Source organism: Lagenorhynchus albirostris, chromosome 10, assembly GCF_949774975.1.
Source record: "Lagenorhynchus albirostris chromosome 10, mLagAlb1.1, whole genome shotgun sequence".
Lineage (NCBI taxonomy): Eukaryota > Metazoa > Chordata > Mammalia > Artiodactyla > Delphinidae > Lagenorhynchus > Lagenorhynchus albirostris.
In genome coordinates this window covers 35,285,189-35,301,560 of record NC_083104.1, presented here as the reverse complement: position 1 = coordinate 35,301,560, position 16,372 = coordinate 35,285,189, and the positions used below count along the sequence as shown (strand labels likewise).

At 48.3% G+C, this 16,372-nt stretch overlaps 1 protein-coding gene across 3 annotated transcripts in view; it reads left to right on the top strand.

The window, feature by feature from the left end:
• The window catches only part of CACNA1D (calcium voltage-gated channel subunit alpha1 D), a 318,418-nt gene that overhangs the window by 195,613 nt on the left and 106,433 nt on the right, over positions 1-16,372 (top strand). The window lies entirely within an intron of this gene.

Here is a 16,372-nt window from a genome sequence, read left to right as displayed (position 1 = left end):
AAAAACACTTCTGCCCTTCATAAATAAGAAGTTGAAAAGAAAACCACACAATGGGAGAAAATATTCACAATACGTGTATCTGACAAAGGGTTTGTATGGAGGATATACAAGAACTCTTAAATAATAAGATAAACAGTAAACAATACAATAAACAAAAAATAATTAAAATTGGCAAAAGCCTTGAACAGATACTTTGCAAAAGAATATATACAAATAGCCAATGTGCATGTAAAGATGTTTAATATTATTAATCATCTGGGACATGCAAGCTAAAATTGCAGTGAAATTCTACTACATGTGTAGAATAGTAGAATAGCTAAAATCAAAAAGACAGTATCAAGTGTTGCCAAGAGTATAGAGCAACTGATGATGCTCACATGTTGCTCACAGAAACATAAAATGGTATAAGCACTTTGGAAAAGCTTGTCAAGTTCTCATAAATGACTTGTATGTCAGCATTCATAGAGCATTGTTCATAGTAGCTTCAAATTGGAAAAACCCAAAGGTCTATCAGCAGGTAAAATAGATAATCAAATTGTGGTATCCAAGTCAAACTTTGGAATGCCATTCACCAGTAAGAACAGAATGAAGTACTAGTGCATTATCAATGATGCTGAGGGAAAGAAGCCAGGTACAAAACAGAACATATGGTGAAGTTCTGGAAGAGGCAAAATTAGTCTATAACGTAGAAATCAGGTCATTGATTTTCTGGGGTGGGAAGAGGAAGAGTTTACTGGGAAAGGCAATGAGAGACCTTTCTGGGAGGTGTTATAAATGTTCTTTATCTTGATTGGGGTGTTTTTTACATGGTGTCAACCTTAGCCAAACCATCAACTTAAATCGTGTGCATTTTATTGTTCGTGACTTGTGTCATGATAAAGTTGATTTTAAAATACCATTAAAATAGATTTAAGGGGCTTCCCTGGTGGCGCAGTGGTTGAGAGTCTGCCTGCCGATGCAGGGGACACGGGTTCGTGCCCCGGTCCGGGAGGATCCCACGTGCCGCGGAGCGGCTAGACCCGTGAGCTGTGGCCGCTGAGCCTGTGCGTCCGGAGCCTGTGCTCCGCAACGGGAGAGGCCACAACAGTGAGAGGCCTGCGTACTGCAAAAAAAAAAAAAAAAAAAAAGATTTAAAAGAGTTTTCTGCTTCTGGTTGAGATAGAGTAACAAATATCAGATTTACCCTACCCTCCCACCTGAAACAACAACAAAACCCAAAACAGACAATATATGTAAAACAACGGTTTTCAAGACACTGGACGTCAGGCAGTAAAGGACAGTGATCCCTGAGAACCAGGAAATAAACTAAATAAGCTCCATAATTGTTCCAGTTTACTGGCTTAAGAGAATTCCTGGGCCACGGCACAAGGAGGGGGAACGCAGGCAGAGCCCTGTGGTCCCCCTGGGTTTAGAAGATGAAGCTAAGAGTCTGCAAAAACTAAGGTGGCTAAAGTATGCAGGACAGAGTACTGGAGAGGAGAGAATTTCATAGAAAGAGAACTCCAGAAGTTCCCCCTTAAGCATTCAGCAGAGTACTTTTCAGCACATGTGTGTGAGGAAGCTGGGGAAAGAATGTTTGAATGGATTAGAAAGGATGGTGTTCAGTGCTCACAGAGGGCCAGGAATATTGCCTGTTCCCACCAGCCAGACTGGAAAAACATAATTCACAGGACATTGGGTAGAGTACTCAGAAAGGATTTGCCTCAGTAGTGGAATTACTAGTCCTAGACTAAGTAGTGTTCCAGATTGACCTAACAGATTATTAAAGCAAGACCTGAAATGATCAATAAGTTTAGTCCAAGTTACTTAACTGCATCCCAGAACAAAGCACTTGCATATCTGTAGGAATACAAAAATATCTACCATCCAACAAGATAAAACTTAAACTGTCTGGGATTCAGAAGTCAGTAGGCATGCAAAGAAGCAGATGAACGTGACCCATAATTAGAAGATGTAATCAATCATTTGAAACCAACGCAGAACTCACTCAGATGTTAGAATTAGAAGAAAAGGACACGAAAGTGTCATTATAACTATATTCCATGTATTCAAAATGTTAAGCAGAGACATGGAAGATGCAAAAAAAAAAAAAAAAAAAGTCTAAAAACGTCAAGATCCCAGGAATAAATCTAATGAAAGATGTACAAGATCGTGTCTATGCAAAACTTTGCTGAAGGGAATTAAAGAAGACCTCAAAAAATGGAAGGATTGGAACACTCAATTTATTAGGATGTCAGAAGACAGGTAGTATTAAGAAAAGGAGGTTGTCATGAGAAGAAAGGAAGAGAATATGGGGCAGGTACGAGTTTGGTTTGATCGTAGGAAGCTGGGAGTGTTCCTGCCTGATTCCTAGCTTCTCTGAAGCAGGGGGCAGGGTTAACTGCTGGCGGCCAGGGGATGGGTGGCAGAGTCCTGTCTGGAGAGTCAGGGAGGTTCAAGATGGTGGTTGCAGGGAATTGGGGAGTGAGTGGACCAGAGAACTGACGTAGATGATAGGTAGCATGGAGGTCCTTTTTGAAGCTGGCGATGACGAATCCATATTGATGTCGGTCTGTCGCATCGTATGACTTTTCTGTAGCCATGTTTGACTGCTCTTACCCAGGTGTGGAGAAAGGGAGTATCTGAGGTCATCTGGGCTGAGGGGTTTGCTCTCTGTATAGTAAAAGGATGCAAGAGAGTTTAGGGTAGCAGCAAGAACATCACTAAATGGTTTACTGATGGATCATGAAATCTAAGGTAGGTTAGGAGGGAAGGGGAAGCCTAACAGACTGAGAGAAAATGGGGGCGGCCAGTGGACCGGATGTTCCGAAGAGGTTAGTATTGTTTATAGTGGGAGGAGTGAGACAAGTCAACTGATCTGAGAGGAGGTTGTGGTCAGAGAGTAGAAAGCTTGAATTCATGATTAGGGGTGGTAGAATTTGGGGATCAGTAGTCGTGGAGATTAATATGTCAAGGGATTGGAAAGCCAGGTGTTGGCAGGGTCAACCAAGGGCTACTGGAGTCCCCCAGGAAGATGGTAGGACTTGGGGTGAGGAGGAAGGCTGGGAGCTGGGAGCCTAAGACTTCAGTCTAGGGGGCAAGTCGGAGACAACAGGGAGGAAGGGGAGAAGGTCACATAGCCTACCGGCACTGTCCTGAAAGGAGTAGGGTTTTTTGTTTATTTGATTTTTACAGCAGGATGAGGGAGTGTTGGTCTAGATGTGAAGAGGAACAGAAAAGCAAGGAGGCTGTCAACGCCACCTTGAGACCCCGAGGTAGGTGGGGTCTGGAAGGGCTACAAGGGAAGCAAAGCAGTAAGCTTGAGGATGACCCAGGTTTCCATCAAAGCAAGGAGAAGGGCGGGGGGGGGGGTCCCTTTGAAAAGGTTGAGGATACAGGAGAATGTACCCCCTGGAGCAGCAATTCCAGAGTGAAGAGTGAGAGGGGGCTGAGTCAGTGATGGGGAAGTTCAGAGGACCTCAGGATGACGAGGCCCTGGGCAGGGGGGACTGGGCCTTGGGCGTGGGCCTTGCGCTTTGCTTGGTGACTGCCGGCATCCGTGAAGAGAGCCGAGGCTTAGTGGTGGTGAGGTCTGACGATGGGGCAGGGTCCTCAGCTAACGGAGACCCTGGCTCACTTGTCTGGGGCGATGCTGTCCAGCCCCTGTGGTCTGGGCTCACCTGGCCTGAGGTGTGTGCCAGAAGCTTCAGTCTCTGCAGGGACGGCCTGGGGCTGCTGGTAACCCCAGCGGGTGTATCCACAGCCGAGGGTTGCGGCAGTGCTGCGGCTGGGATCCCTGAGTGCTGCCCCGCCTGCGGTGGCTCCTTTGGCCCAGGGGATTCCTACTTGCTGTGGTTATTGGTCTCCACATGTCGTAGTGGGAAGAGCTCAAGTTCAGAGGTCAGAGTCCTGGCGACGTGACTTTCATCAGCATACTTCGCTTCTCCAAGTCAGGGTCTTCCCGCTGCTAAAGTTGACGGCCCCATGGCCATGTAGTTTTTCTTTTCTTTTTTTTTAAAATAAGTTTACTTATTGACTTATTTTTGGCTGTGTTGGGTCTGTGGGCTCCAGAGCGCAGGCTCAGTAGCTGCGGCGCACGGGCTTAGTTGCTCCGCGGCATGTGGGATCTTCCCGGACCAGGGCTCGAACCCGTGTCCCCTGCATTGGCAGGCGGATTCTTAACCACTGCGCCACCAGGGAAGCCCCCATGTGGTTTCTCTTACAATGCTGTCCTGAGAACCAAGGAGAGAAATGGATGGGAAGGGACCTTGTAGACTGTGAAGGCCTTTGCAAATGTGAGGTGTGGTCAGCATTGGCTGTTCCTGTGAACAAGGAACAAGGCTGTTCCTGTGAATTTGAAAAGCCTTCTTGTCTGCAGTCTGAATATTCACGTACCAGCTGTTGTCTCCAGGGCCCCGCCCTGGAGGACCTGGAGTGACACTTGAAGACCTAACCTAATTTCTCTAAGTCTGATTGTCATAAGAGTTTGTTTTGGATTCAGGGATAAAATGTTAATCCACTCAGAACTAGATCATTCCCTTGAAATTCTGCTTAAAATAAATCTTGGTTTAAGTTTTCTGCCAGCACCTTCAGAGCCTCCAAGCGTTTGGGGCTTTTCGGCTCCTGAGTCTGGGAGGCTTTCACTGAATCTGAAGGATTCTAATCCAGTGGGCGATGACACACCGCCTGCCCAGAGGTGTGCTGTTCCCAGAGGCCTACCTGTCCTTGAATCATATGCCGGTACTTACAGATAGGCTTACGGAGACATACGGAGGAACTCCAGGGCACTCCCTGTGTGCACGCCAGCACCTGCACCCTCTCCCCTCCGGCTCTCAGTCAAGTGTACTTGAGCATAACCTGTACCGAGCCGTGTGCCCTGGGAGAGCAGTGGAGGGCTGGCAGGTCAGAGAGGGCTCTCCCGAGGAAGCCGGACTCAGGTGGGGCGTTGAAGGAAGGGCATTTGTAAGGATGTCAAGGAAGGAGGATGCATCCCAGACCCCAGAAGCGGCGAGGGGAGCAGGGCCTGGTGTGGCACGCACGTCAGGAGCCAGTGAGTTGGCCGGTGGGGCCGTCGTGGTGCTGTGTGCTGTCTGGGGGTCGTGAGGCAGAGGGAAATGCCTGGTGACGGAGACGGGGTTTTGTCTTTAGTTCATGGGAGCTGTGGAGGCGTTTGAGCGGCAAGGTGATGGAGGCGGGCCGGGCCTGGAAGGTAAAGCTGTGCCTCTCTGGGCCGAGCAGAGTGAGGAGAGCTCTGGGGCTGGGGCTGTGGCAGAGGGAGCGGGGTGTGAGGGGGTGGGAGTTCCGGCTGGGGTGGAAATGAAGGAGACCTCGTGGAAGATGGTCGAGGGTCAGCGTCTCTCAGATGAGGAGAGAGCTGCGGATTTGTCAGCTCTGGGGTATGGATCACGTGAGGGAATTTTTCTTTATTACTTATTGTTGTTAATATGTCAGTTATATATAGATCTATGCCCGGCGCTGAGCTAGGTGCCTATATAAAGTTTATTTCATTCAATCTTCTCAGCTACTTTAGTTGCTGTGTCTTTCGCCTCCGTTTTACAGATGAGGGAAGCAATGTTCAGAGAGGGTTTGTTTTTCTCAAAGTCACACAGCTAGTAAGGAAGGAATTCCGGGTAAGCGAGGGATGAAATCTGGATCTGCTCGACTCCAGAGCCCAGGCTGCTTTCTCATCAGTTGGAAGCTCTTTCTGTGTGTGATGAGGGGGTGCCCCTGGGGGATCCCATCTATCCGACTGGCTCTGTGCTGATACATCCTGAGCTGTCCCATTTTCATGCTCTGCCAGTTTCTTTCTCTTCCCCCAAATTAATTACTCAAAGTAAAGGGGAATCGTGGAATATGGAGACTTCAGAGAAATTGGGGTTTTTTACCTCTTAAAACTCCTGTGAACAAGTCCCCGTCTATCTCAAGAGGTCCTCTGGGATTCTGTTACTGGGGGGGGGGATCTCTCTAAGTCCCTGAGTCTCCCCTATAATAGGATGCTCTTCCCTTGTTCTCAAGTAAGTCTGATGGTTCAGAAAGGGCACTTCACCCATCCTGTCCTTCAAGGAGAAGCTCCTCAGAGGGAGGACCCCATCTCCCTTAGTGCCTCTCTCCAGGTGGTCTGCCTTTGACGTGACCATTGAGAGGGATTTGGGCTGGAATTCCTACAGGGATTGCTTTGAGGACTTCCCAGCTGGTGGGCTCTGTTGCAGCTTTTTCCATGGGCCAGTGTGGCTCATCTGTGGTCAGATCCCCCAGCTGCGCTTTGAATAGGTGGTGCAGCCCGTTGTCCATCTCAGGCTCTTTAACCAGGCCCTTAGCAGCGAACTGTTTTGGTGCAGAAGCAGGACAGGACCTGGGCTCGCTGATCTCTTCCCACATGTTAACTTTGAATGGTTCTGCCACCCTCCCAAGTCAGACTTCAGATACACATTTTTCTCATTTTTCTTTAAAAACCAGAATCTGACAAGTCAGATGACTTCTTAAGGAGCAGTATTTGAAGCTGTCACGAGAAGATGTGATAGAGTTGTCAGGGCTCACTTGATTGATACATTTCACTTGGAGAAAGTCATGTCAGGCAAGAGGCCCATGTTTTTGAAGAACACCTCTTAAAACATGTTTTTTAGAAAACAGATTGAAACAAGAAGTCTGTAACTTTTAGCATACAACCCGGATTCTTATCATTTGGGGAAATGCCTTTGGTAGCCATGGAAACTAACTCTTCAAAGAAAGAACAGCTCTTCTGTCCTCAGACAAGGGGATGTGGTGAAAGGAAAGTGTATTTCATTCTAAGAGGCTTTTTCTCCATGGATGACTTCTTAGACTTGTCCAGGACTCTGACTGGCTTAGTTTTTGTTTTTTGCTTGTGACAACGATGGGTGCGGTTTTAGGTGATAGAAAGGTACAGGTACGTCCCATGCAGAGCCCACAATCATGTCTTTGACATGATCATCATTAACGTAAGGCCTGAGCCTGTGAAACTATGTATTTAATTCAGCCTAATCTTATCGAGCAAATACTAATGACCAGGATTTGTGATAAGGAACCAACATACAAAGATAAGACAGACACAGCCCCTCTGTCACAGAGCTTACAGTCTGGCGTGTAAGAGGGAATATTAAAGAACAAATTGCGTGGCAAACTGGAGAACTGTCTTTGTAGGCTGACCCAGCTGAGTGGGGTGGTATTTGGAAGAGTAGTGAGTTGAGCCTCACTTCGGGAACAGCCTGGAGCTGAAAGAGTTCTCCGTGCCTTGGAGAAAATGAGGGAACTTTAGGATGGCCGGAGCACAGGGTTCAAGCCAGGGGAATGGTCAGAAAGGACTGGGAGAGAGAAAAGAAGACTGGACAGATCAGGCATTTGTTCTCTCCGTCCATACCCCCCTTCCTCTTGGGCAGCATAAGTGCCACCCTGTCCCTGAGCTTTGGTGTGTGCAGGCTGCCCTGCTGTCGTTCACAGAAGATAACTCACCCTAGTTATTAAAAGCTAGGAAACACCTACTTTGAAAATGGTTCATCTTCCCAAAAGACGGCAACTCTTTTCTATATAAAGCATCTTCACAGACGTTCATGTCAATAAAAGAAGCGAAGGACATGAAAAGGGGAGGATTGCTTTGAGAAAATCTCTTAATATTCCCCAACCGTCACAAACAGAAAAATTAGAAGGCACAGGGTCCCTTCACACAAGGATTCCCCATGGAGTTTGTTTCAGGAATGAGCTCCCAAAGAAGAGTCATAATGTAGTCGGGTGATTGGAAGTGACTGTTAAACATTGTTCTCGACCTGCTTGCTGTGTAAACAAGGGTCCTCCATTTGCTCTTGTCTCTGGCTCGCCGGTGGCCCCCCTTCACTTCTTGGTGGCCAGGGCCTAACTTCCGTTAAAAGAGCACTGTCATCCATTAGCCCTCTTCCCCTCCGTGGGAGTTACCTGCAAGGGAGCAGATCTTATCGATGGGGTGCTGCAGTCCAAAGCCCTCCCCCCGATTCTGGCCTATTTATTTCATGCAGAGGGAACCCATTTTGGCTGCCCCTGGCTTTTTGTGGTTGAGGGAAAACTGGAACAAAGCCAATGATTTTGATGAACTTTGAACTAAACCAGTACCAACCATTTAAAATTTTTGTGTGTGTGAAGTGTCACACACTGTTGCTGATTTTTTTTTAAATAAAACACCCAGTTTCCTCAGACTCAGACTGAACTTACGTGCTTTCCAAAACACTAAATTTAAGCAAAAATGGTTTTGAACCAAACTGCTCTTTCATCCTGTTTTATTTCCTTTATGTCTGTGTAGGGGAAATAATTTAGGTCTAAAGAAGACTGGCCTCTGCTGATAAAAATCAGTGGCTTATTTCTTCCACTTCCCCCTCCTCTTAGCCTTTTTTCTGGGGGGTTTGTTTTCTTTTTTGATGAATTTCTGAGTCTTTTTTGTAGAAGTCTGAGTCCTAATGATTCCCTTGGCCTTGTTCACTGGAGGTTTTTGGGCTTGTTTGTGTTTGTTTTCTCTGTGCCTGTGTGTATAAATTTCAAAGCATTTAGCGTGTCTAAACTTTATTTGTGTGGGTTTGGTTAAAATAAACAGTACTACAACCCAAGAAGAAGCTCCGTCTCTAAATCAGCACGATTTCCAGTGGCCCATTTATTTTATGGGGCATTTGAGAAATAACAGATTCCAGAGCAGACCGTGCGTTGTCCTTCTGCATTGGTGGCAGTCACGTTTGACCTGCGCTGCCGTTTCAGGGCGATGGTTTGCTTCAGGCTAAGTGCTCTCTTTCCAGGAGTGTTGACTGAGCCAGGGCTCCCAGAGCTGGGGATGGCACGGCCTGTAAACCCTGGTCAGTGTCAGGGTTCAGGGAGCTGTCTGCAGAGCGTGAGGCACATGCCTGGCTCCTGGGGCGGGGGAAGTTATGTAGGGGCTCCCGGGAGGGAGGCTGGCTGGTTTTGGGGAGTGAAGGTCAGCCTGTGGGGAGATGAGCAGAAAGGGTGCTGTCACCTTTCTCTAAGCCCGAGCTGGGGCTCTGGAAGAAAATCAGGATGCAAGGGTAAACGGTGCTTTCTGCCCTGCCCCTCCCTTCCTGGTCCTGACTAGTAAGTGTCCAGCCTACGCATCTGCTGAGCCAGGAGGCGGAGGGATCGGGAATCCTTTGAAAAGAGCCCTGGGTTTGGAGCCTGGTTCAGAGCCCCTTGTCCTGTTTACCCAGCATGTGACGTGGGAGCAGTAATGTCACCTTGTTGAACCTCCGTTTGGGCCTTTGTGAGATGGGAGTGAAAATCCTGGTCCTGCCTGTGCCTTAGGAGGCAGTGAGGCCTGTGGGCAGCGAATGTAAAGAGACTCTGAGGGCTCCAAACACACATCCCGATACCAAAGGGGTTCGCTCCGTTCCTGCCGGGGGAAGAGGGCCATGGCCTGACGCGCTCCCCCGCGGGAAACCAAGTCAGCCCGCAGCCGTGCAGACGCAGACCCTCTGGAGCTGCTGGAGGTTGGCTGCGGCCCACGGCCAACGTGCTCGTGGGTGAGAGGCTGCTCAGGGCGGTGAGGGCTCAGGCTGCGCCTGTCTCAGAGCTTCCGCTTGTCCTCTTCTTTGTGTCACTCCATCTGTGTGAGCCCCGTGGAGGCAGGGAGGGAGCTGGGGGCAGCACCGTTGCTCTGCAGGCAGCACCCCTTGTGACCCTTTCTTCTGAATGCTCTCAGCCCTTCCGCTTCTCGGCTGCCAGCACTAAGAGAGGGCTCCAGGCTGCTGCCCAGGGACAGGAACAGAAAATGGATAAGGGACCACTTCACAGCAGTTGGGTGTCCTGCCTCCCTCTGAGCCAGTGAGGAGCCTGGGGAGACTCGAGTTACTGCTACGGTCAAACGCAGCACAGGGCAAGTGCTGTCCTGAGCGGGGACAGGGTGATGAGGTGGGGCCTGGGGAAGACAGACGGCAAGGTCTTCACCACGTCCCGTGCGCCAGTTTCTCCACCGAGGGCTTAGTCCTTCTACCAAAGGTCCCTGTTGTACCCCTCGAGGGACTTCCTGCTTCCAAGGCTCCCAGTTCCCATTTTTGGTGGACTTGGACTATTAGAAATGTTTTCCTTCTGTTGTGCTGAAAGCAATCTTCTGAAACGTCCATCTACTTCCTGGGGCACACAGCGGGTCTGCTTCCTCTTTTCCATGGCAGCCCTTTCAGAGGTTGAGGACCAGGGACGTGGCTCTTCTGTGACATCTCTTTTCCATCTGACCTCCTGTTTGCCCTTCCTCTGCCCCCTGCCCACCCTGCCTTCTTTCCTGAACATTCAGGCAGGTAATGTTCACCTGGTAGGTGGTGTATCACCTGGCCCTGCAGGAAGGTCCATATTAGCTGAGAAGACAATGGTGGATATGCCAGACCTAGGGGACCACGTGGAAAGGGTGGAGGTGAAAATGACTAGACTGCATAGTGGAGGGTGGTTGGAGGGGCAACAGTGTCAGGCTTCATAGTTGCTTTTCCAAATGGTGTAAGAAAGTTGGGAATTGTATCAGGACTCTGTTATTTTTTTCTCGCATTTTTATTGATGTTAAATCTAGTCCATCCCCCAGGGTTTACTGAATACCTTCTGACCTCCCCACCAGATTTTCTCCTTACATGATCTCATCTTCACACATCACTCCTAGAAAACAAAGCTGATGGCGACTCTCTCTTATCAAACTACTGTTGGCGCCCCATTGCCTACAGGGAAGCACGTCCCTTAGTTTGGGATTTAAGGCCCTTCCTGGACTGACTATAAGCTGATTTTTTTTTTTTTTAATCCTTATCCATTCCTATGTTTACTCTCTTCCTCCTCGGCCTCCTGTGTGCCCACGTGGAGGTCCTTAGGAGGGTGGATTTAGGAGCTGGATGGGCTTGTGTGACCAACTTCCCTGACCTCAGTTTCTGTGTAATGAGGGTGATGCCATCCTTGCCTCACCGTTCACACTCTCCAGTGAGGATCACGTGTAAGGAATTGTGCTGGGCTCCGTTAAGGACACCGCTGAGGAGGCTGCAGGGAGAAGGCACGCGTGTAGATCCATGACTGGTGTCCATGAGGAGAGCGCTCTGGTGACTCCAAGGAGGGCAGAGCTCTTTGGCTGGGGTAGCCAGGGAAAGCTGGGTCTCGACAGGTGAGCTGGAATTGAAAGACGGGAGAAGGCTGCTCAGGTGGACAGAGTTCTGTGGACGCAGGCTCACAGGGTTGGCGAAGCAAAGAGGAGAGTAGCCAAAGCGCAGGGTGTGCATTTCTGAGAAGGGGAGGTAAAGCTGGAGTAGCAGGTCGGGGAAGGCTGGAAGGCCTTGAGTGCCGGGCCAGGGTGTTTGACCTTGATTCCTGAGGGCAGCGGTGAGGAGCCCTGAGGCATTCTGAGCAGGACGACACCATGGGGGAGTCCAGGTGTGCAGTGCTGGTGACCAGCCGAGAGGGAGGCAGGCCCTGAGGAAATGCTCCAGCTACAGCCCCTCCAGCTGCCTCGATGGGTGAGGTGTGTGCAGACTGGCCAGCGTGAGACCCTGGGGAGTTGTCAGGTCCAGCTGGCAGGGAGATTCCTCCCTGAGAAATCGTTCCTTACAGGACACAGACCTGGAGGGAATCTAACAACCTGAGACAGAAACTCTACCCCGTAAGCCTGGAAGTCACTAGGGGGAATGGCAGGCTGGTGGTAGAGGCTGTTCCTGATGCTATCCACAGGCTCAGACGCATTCGTTTCAGGCTTCAGGCCAATCCCAGGAACCGTGGGCTTTCTGTCCTGGTGCTTTCTGGCCTCTTTAAGGAGTAGGGCTCGTTTTGTTGTGTGTTATGTCTTTTTGTAGCTCGTCTCCCGTGTGCCTGCTTGAAGAGGGGCTCTCTCGGAGGAGAGAGACGTGGAAAGAAAGAAATGGACAGCATTGTCCATTCCCACAAGGAGCCTGCAGTCTACCTGGCTAAGCGGAAATGAATGTAAAACAACATAAGTTTGCATTTGATTAGAGCGGTTACGTTTTCCAAACACTTTAACAAATTTTTTATTTGGAAGTAATTTCAAATATATAGAAAAGTTGCAAGAATAAGAATATCTTAGTAAGCAATCCAGGTACCCTTTACTCCAATTCACTTAATATTCTATTAATATTTTATCTTGTTTGCTTTTTAATCTGTCTATAGGGGGTGTGGACTGGTTTGTTAAAATATTTTAAAATTCCTTACTGTTTTCAGTTATTCGGGGGCTCACATTATCCCAGATTTGGCCCGTGAGGTGCTTCTCATGCCCCCATCATGTTTGTTTTGTTTTGTTTTGTTTTTTAAGCACTTTCTTACTCTCTTAGTCCTGTGTCTACCCTGCCCCAGCCCTGGAATCAGCCATTTCTCCAAAGACTACTGGTCCTTTTAATGGGAAATGGTAATAGAGACTGAGATCTGGGTGCCAGGTGTGCTCCTGACTACTGGGTCTGGGGGCATCTTTGTTTCTAGATCTTTCCAACAGAGCTAGGAGGTATATGCATTTACATACCCGTACCTGCCTTTATACATGTAGTCATATGCATACATCTTTAGAAATCATGAGTTCACATCAGTTGCAGTCCCAGTTGCAGTCCATCCCCAGAGGGCTCTTTCTAATGGTCCCCTTCCCGTCTTTCTATATCCGTCCTTCCACAGGGAGAACACTGGCTCCCAACTGCATTTACGCATTAACTCATTTGTGAAATCCTGTAATACGTCTAAAATAGTTTCAGCACCGTTTCGTCCCTATCACTACAAAAAACCAAACTGACTAAAAAGAGTTGAGCATTTGTCTGTGGTTCTGCCCTTACCCCAGTCCTGTCCAGGATGGAGGGGATGCAGTCAAATGTTCATGAAGTACTTGAACTAGTTTTGTCTTTCTCCTTCAGGGTGGTTATGGTATTCATCTGAAGTACAGTCGGATTCATTTGTTTCAGTTCACTTCCACTTTAGGGGTATTTTCCCTCCTTCCTGTCCCTGTTGATTTAATTAAAATTTTAATGTGTAAAACGTTAACATGATTCTAAAAGTCAAAATTATAGAAAAAGTGTCACTCCTACTTCATCCCCTCTGCTCCCTTTGTCCTCATCCTTTATTTTGTGCTTTATCTTTCAGATACATCCTACGGTAGTGTTTGTTTCCTTATTTCCTCTTCTTTTGCATCCAAAGGGTAGCACAATATATGCGCTTTTTTGTCCAAGCACTTCTTAAAATCTTTTTTCTTGTTTTTTCCCCTTCTGATCTGGAACAGGTAGGCTTCTATCACATGTGGGTTGTCAGACTTCTAAGTCACTTGTGAAAGTCTGCCTATTTCTACCAATAGCTTTGTTACATTAACTTTTATAATAGTGACTTATTTAATCCCTTAGTAATAGGCTTCTAGAATGATAAATTCTTAAGTGAAATGGAAAACTGTTTTTTTCATCGTCCACTGAGGTTGATAAAGATTCAGTGGACTCAGGTGAGATTTCCTGGGATGCAAGGTTTGTTGTGATGGGAATGACTTATTTTCCACTGAGCAGATAGTGGTACAGGGTTGATGGCTCACTTGCTGGCTTATCAGGGTCGCGCTGAGCCCACTTTGATCCCATGTGTCCTTTTGTGCTTCCCTCTATTCCACTGGCATCATGCAGCTTAGAGACCATTCAGAGCGGTTTGCAATTTTTCTCCTTTTGGTACTTGAGAAACCTCCTCCAATTGCCTTTTATTATTCCCAGATTCAGCAACTAAATGTTATACATTTGAACTTCACAACTGTACAGTGCTTTGTGATGTTCACAATAGCATCTTATTGAATGTCTGACTTAATCCCTGTGAGACAGGAGAACAGGTAGCATGTCTGTTTTGCAGGTGAAGAAACTGAAGTTCAGAAAAGGAAAGTGACAGAGTGGGGACTAGAGTCCAGGTCTTCTGACTTAGAGGCCAGAGTGGTCTGGGAGGACCGATGGGACAGCTTAGTTTATCACAAAGAGCCCACCTCCCTTCACTTCCGCCGTGTCTCAGAGCCAGCAGAAGGAGATGTATGCCTTGTCAATCTCAGTTCTGTCCAAATCAGTAAATGTTACGCACCTGCTAAGTATTAGGCCATTCAGAACTGTCTAAAATCAGTTCAGAGCGTTTATGTTAGCAGTTTTGTTACATGAACAGTTATAATAGTGATTACTATTTAAAATAAATGGGCTACAAGCCAGGACTTTGCAGCGTTTTTTTGTTTTAAACATTTAAAAAAATTATTTCTTTGGCTGCATCGGGTCTTAGTTGTGACACGTGGGATCTTTCGTTGTGGTGTGTGGGATCTTTCGTTGTGGCATGTGGGCTCTTCGTTGCAGCGTGTGGGCTCCAGAGCATGCGGGCTCAGTAGTTGTGGTGTGCAGGCTCTCTAGTTGTTCACTTGAGCTCTAGAGTGCATGGGCTTAGTTGCCCTGTGGCATGTGGGATCTTAGTTCCCTGACCAGGGATCGAACCCACATCCGCTGCACTGGAAGGCAGATTCCTAACCACTGAACCACCAGGGAAGTCCCATCGGCAGTGTTTTGTATTCTCAGAAATTTTAGTCACAGTAGGATTTTACTTACGCACGCTTTGCTGTGTCCCAACAACCAAGAATGTGCAACAGTGATGCAGCTTTTTAGAGAGAGGGGTTTTGGATTTCTAATGTAAAAAAACTTAATGAAATATGATGTTAAAGCAAAATCCCCTGTGAAACTTAAGGGTGACTCTTTTGCTCTCGTAGTAATTTTCTTTTTCAAGAACTCAGATGATATATGTAACCAAGGTAAGAATACCCTGCTTGTATATAATCATGTGAATTGAATACTCTCAGTTCAGAGTCAAAATATGCAGAAAGATTTGTGCTGGGATACTTTTGGTAAACAATAGAATTGAAGGCCCACAGACTTGGTCTTTATAGTGTATTTAAGAGAATAGATTACATGATGCATTTTCATATTGACACGTGACACTCCAAGGCCTCCACTTGTTCAAGAATGAGATTCTGGTTCAGGTGTGATATTTTCAAAGCTCAGATTCATTTGGTGGACCTACCCCGGACTGAGTTACGCGTGGCCGGTATCTCAGGAAGCCAAGGCTGAGAAGCCCCACGTCATTCTCGGTGTGGTTTGCGTGAGCAGCAAGATGCTGCCTGCAAAGGCCTTTCTGTTTTGAGAGGGAAGGTGTTCTCCCCAGGAGGAAGGGTCCTGGGCTGAGAGTGCAGGAAGCTTCTCTGGTCCTTGATGGGCTTCGGCTCCCCACGCGAACTCCCTGGAGTCAGCTCCCCCGGCGAGCCGGGCTCAGGATGCCCCACAGCCTTGCCGCCTCCTCACTTGCCAGTGGGTGAAGGTGGGACAGACCAGCCCTAACAGAGCCAAGGACAGATCCCAGGGCATCTGAAAACTGGGTGATGTGGTCGAAGGGCGATGAGGTTGTCCTTTCTCACGGGGCCGGGGGAGAGGGTGGCAGCTTGGTGAGGATTCTGGTTTCTTACCTGAAGCATTAGTGTCACTGGGTGTTCAAGTGTCGGTTCAGCCCATCGACAGTCCGGAGTTGGGGGGTGGGGAGAGATAGTAGAGGTTGGCTTTTTAGGTAAGCAGGTCACCTCCCCTTCGTCGCTTGGCTTGGGCTGGGTTGGGTTAATGAGGTCCCTGCAAGGGAGATGTGCTGGCTTTGGGCTCGAAGGAAGGCAGACGTAGAGTCCGTCCGCGTTCAGGGGTCTGTGTGCAGAAGCTGCACTGCCTGTCATCTCATCCGCTTTCTTAGCTGCTTTTTAATCATACTTCCCAAATCCATAACACACACAACTTGGCTCCCTTAACGGTTCACGGTTGGAAACGCAGATGGTTCCTTGTATATGAGAATTGGGTAATCATCCACCTGACCTCCTGACTTGCCTGAGCAAGTGTGGGATTCTGTATATACGCAGACATCCAGGCTTGCAGACGGGAAAGGTAGAGTAAACAACGAACAGTTGGGAACGTTTCCATGTCTGCCAGAGCCTTTCCAGGGCAGGTGTTCCCATAAATGGGCAACAAATCATACTGCCTTTTCCCCTTCTATAGGGAGCACTTCTGGGGAAAAGATCGTGGCGAGGAGCGAGGGTTAAGAAAGATAGCAGTGCTTCGTGGGTGCTCCATTTCCTGTCTGGGAACGGGGAACGGGGCTGTGAGGTGGGTCTGCTATGATCCTGTCCACCACTCTGGCCAGAACTGCAGCGGGTGGGGAGCTGGGGTCTCAGGACTCCTGGTTTGGACAAAGGGGCCAATACACGTTAGGAACACTGAGCGTTCCCTCCAAGTATGGAAGAAGCCCTCTGTGACCACAGCTTGGCCCTCGTGAATCCTTTCTCTCTCGAGCGTGATGCCGGCTATCTGAGGAGACTCTGGGGAGGTGGGGCATCTCTGAGTCCAGGCCCCTGGTGGGGGGTCACGGGCAGCTCGTG